The following is a 4576-nucleotide window of genomic DNA, read 5'->3' as shown; positions in this document are numbered from 1 at the left end:
CGGTGGAGTCTTGCGTTCCGTTCCATCCAAGTCCAATAGATACAGCCTTTCCAGCATAGACGAAGAAGCGTACCCTTGATTGATGAAGGGCATATCGTTTGAATCTGAGCAAGGACCCGATCCCACGCCCTCTCCGGATGAATCCCACAACGTAGGGAGAGCGATCCCCAAAGGTTCCAAGAGTATTGGCACATGAAGAAAAGATGGTCTATGTTCTCATCATACTGATTGCAAAGAAGACACAGAGGATTGGTCTGATGTCCCCAGTGCATGATCCTGTCTCTAGTCGGACAGCGATTCAAGACAAACAACCAAGAGAGGAAGTTATGCCTAGGGATCCCACTCTTGGTCCAGATAGTTCTAAACCAAGGTACTAAAGAGCCCTCCTCACACAATTTGTTGTAGACTGTTCCTGTGCTATATCGATCACTGGTTTTACCATCAATCTCCCATACATAATAATCTTCATAGTCATTAAGCTCGACGGTAGTTAGGTACACATGAAGATTAACAAGTTGTTCTGATCTTGCAGGCGGGAGCAGCCAGTTGTTACCTCTTCGCAGAGAAGCTATTGAAGCTTCATTCGAAATTCCCAAGTTTGAGTTCCCTCCTAGGCTGAGATAGGATCTTATGGAGCCAAAGGGGGACCAATTGCCAGTCCAGAAACGACAGGAGACACCATTCTTCACTCTTAGTTTTATCCAACTTCCAGGAGTATCGCCGGTGAGGAGTAGTGGTCCAAAGGTTGCTTAGAGAGCCGTTCAGGACCTCTTCCACAAACCAGGCGACCCACACCAAACCAGATTGAAAGAAGAGGAGCCAGATCAGCTTGAGGCAGCAAGCTTTGTTCCAGATTGCAAGATTTTTAAGTCCTAATCCTCCTTCACGCTTGGGCTTAATCACGACTTCCCATGAGACTCTTGCTGTATGATGCTTTTTGATGTCACCTTGCCACAGAAAGACTCCACACAACGAGTTTATGCGTTTCACACAGGTTTATGCGTTTCACACAGGCCTGTGGCAGAACAAACGTGGCGCACCAGAAGGTAGTAATACCCGTTATGACATTTTTGATTAGCAACAACCTGCCCGCAAACGATAGGGCCTTTGAGCTCCATGATGACATTTTTGATTTTATTTGTTGTAGTAGCACCTCACAGTTGAGGAGAGAGAGCTTTTTAGTACACAAAGGAACCCCAAGGTATCTCACAGGGAGAGCTCCCATCGGTATTCCAGTTGAGAACTAGATCAAATCTGTCTCTTCCTTTGTCATACCCGACGCAAAGAAGGAGGACTTTTGCATACTCACAGTGAGCCCTGAACGTAGTTCAAACTCCCGGAGAACCTGCAAGACAGCTTGGACAGACTCCGTAGAGCCATCCATGAATATCAAGAGATCATCAGCGAAGCACAAATGGGTAAGTTTAGATCCTTGGCATTTTAGATGATAGTTAAATCGCATCTCTTGCGCAGCTTTGTTCAACATGAGAGAGAGAGCATTCAAAGCGATAACGAAGAGATAGGGTGATAGAGGGTCTTCTTGCCTTAGCCCACGAGTACCTTTGAAATAACCATTGACAAACCCATTGTAGCTTACAGTGAAGTTTGTTGTGCAGATGCATGCTCGAAGCCAAGAAAGGAACTGCTCTGGAATATTGAGACTATGGAGACAGGAGAAGAGGAAGCTCCAAGACAATGTATCAAACGCCTTCGCTATGTCAACCTTTATGGTAATTCTCTTTGAGCCCGTGTTCTTATGATACCCCTGCACCAATTCCCTCCCCCGCCAATGAAGTGTTTTCGACTAGCAACCTCCCTTTGACAAAAGCTGTCTGATTAGGAACTAGGCCTGGGCATTTCGGATCGGTTCGGTTCGGTTCGGGTATTTCGGGGTTTGGGTAGTTCGGATAGGGGCTAGAGGATCCATTTAGTACTTGACCTATTTTCGGTTCGGTTCGGTTCGGATAGTTTCGGGTTCGGGTTGGTTCGGATAGTAAATGTAGGAACCGGAAAATATCCGGAAAAAGTTCGGTTCTCATTTGGATCCGGTTCGGGTTCGGATTGTTCAGGTAGTTCGGATAATTTGGATAAAATATCGGTTATTTAGGGTAAAATATCAAATAATTAGGATGATTTAGATAAAAAATTTGGATATTTCGGATTACTTTGGATATTTCGGATAAAACTATCTGGATAGTTTCGGATACTTTCGGGTAGTTTGGATACTTTATAATAATTTAGTTATCCTCAACTATTTTCAGATATTTTTAATAGAATTTTAAATTAAAAATATATATTTAGTGATGTTATATGTATATATAATTAATATTTTTATATATTCGGATACCCGTTCGGTTCTCGGTTCGGTTCCGGTTCGGTTCGGTTCCGGTTCGGTTCGGTTATTTCGGATATAAAAATATAGGAACCGTTCGGGTATTTGAGGGTATTAGTCCGGTTCCGGTTTCAGGTATTTCGGTTCGGTTCCGGTTCGGTTCTTAGGTTCCGGTTATTTTGCCCAGGCCTATTAGGAACTATGAGGGAGGGGAGTATTTACCTTCTTTGTTCCCTTTTCTCTGTTTTCCATTTTTGCCAATTCATTCGTTTCCATTTTTCTTTGTTCCCTTTTCTCTCTTAGTCTTGTAAAGAACCAAAAAGAAAAAGAAATAATGGAAATAGCCAATATATCAGGTGACCGGAAAAAATAAGGAAAGAGCCAAGGACGTAAACTTGACGACAAAAAGAAAATAAAGTTAAAGGACGGGTGTACATGATGAACTTAAAATTAAATTAATAGAATAAAATTAATGTAATACATAGAAACATGTATGAAAAAGTTCACTGGAGTGCCGTGGGCCTCGCGAGAATTGACCACGGTCGCCGAAAACCCGCGGTTTTAAAAAAAAAAAAAAAAAAAAAAAAGTTCACTGGTCCTTATCAAAATTGTAAAGAATATTTATGAATGGTATTTCTGTATTTTGTTTCTGTTGGATCTCGATAAAATTGTCATTTCAATTTTGATAATTCAGTTGGCACCCGACGGAAACCTTTTTGTATGTATGGCGTTCAACTAAAAGTACGTAAATTGATAACTATGCCCAATAGTAAATTACGTCTTTTAATTGCTGACATGACAGTATTAGAAAGATTTTAGACAAAGTTTGGTCTAAATTTTATTTCTCAAGAAAAATACATACAGACGAAAACATTAAACGCTAACATTGACAAACAAAACATTAACTTTTTAGATTAATTCCAAATACGATATAATTTTTTTTTGATAGACATGGTGCGATCCCAAAAAATTTCTAGGTCCTAGAACTAATCAATACAAAGCCAGCGTACAAAATCCACGTTTTCTTACCACTGAAAACGTTTCAGATGGCGGAACTCGAATTCAAATAGCGGTACTCACAACAGTGAACCTTTTATCACAAAAGCTGGAGACTCCGGTTGATTAAAAGATTCACTTTGTTATATAGCTTTCTATTGTCCTAACTCATTTATCATGCATCATATATATTAGAAAAACTGAAAATGGTATTGATCCACTCGAATTTTATTCTAAGGTTCTTCGGTTGTCAAATTTTGTTTGCTCCAAAAGCTCACCTACGACATAGAAATTATAGAACAAATCAACAGAAGATTAACAAATAAAATAAAATAAAAATTTATGTGTGTGTTTGGATAAAAATATACATTGTGTACTATCAGTTTAGATCCATTCACTAACCGAGCAATAAGCCAAAACGAATATGTTCATTATTCTTAGGTTCAATTCAACACATAAGCAAAGTTAAGTAAGAAAATTTATTGTAATTCTGTGCTAAAGACAAATATATGCTTGGAACGAATAGACAAAGAATGTTATACCATCAAGTAAGTATGTATGAAACAAATATAAGAATTCTCTAAAATTGTATACGAAAATGTGAAAATATTTTGAAAACTATTCGAGTAGAAAACAGCAATAATATCCGGTTTTTTACAGTTGATGTTTGTTAAATGTCATTTTAATTTTAATTGAACCGGAACATAAGCAATCAAATTATTTTGTTTTTTCTAAATGTTAGAATGCAATAAGAATCCTAAATTACCATGAGACTGTTAAGAGTTTTCAAGGCTCATAAGACAAATGTTGTAGTATAGATGATTGTCGAACCAGTTCTGAGGGATATCAAAGCACCGAGAATGCAAGTACTCACTTAATCTAAGTGCAACCAATGATCTAGGTGGGTTTTAAACTACTACTAATACTAGAAAGAAATTACAGAATGATACTTTCTTGACTAAGGGAAAAAAGAACTCATGGACATAGGGATTAGCCCTTGAGTGATCAAGTATCGAACTAAGGATGACAAATGATCAATCAAACTATCGACCTTAAGCCTAGACACAATTCTAAGCAAGCTCTATGTCTAGATGAATGCTCATTTGCTAACATATCTCAAACATCGAATGTCTTTGGTTGAATAATGTGAAAGCAATCATTACTAACAAGTCTATTAGCTATCTTAGCACCTTTAACAACAAATGTCTTTGGCAAAGTATACTAAAAGCCTAGGAGAGTTGTCTCAGG

The sequence above is a fragment of the Brassica oleracea genome, chromosome C5 (assembly GCF_000695525.1).
Source record: "Brassica oleracea var. oleracea cultivar TO1000 chromosome C5, BOL, whole genome shotgun sequence".
NCBI lineage: Eukaryota > Viridiplantae > Streptophyta > Magnoliopsida > Brassicales > Brassicaceae > Brassica > Brassica oleracea.
Note: the sequence above shows the minus strand (reverse complement) of the source record.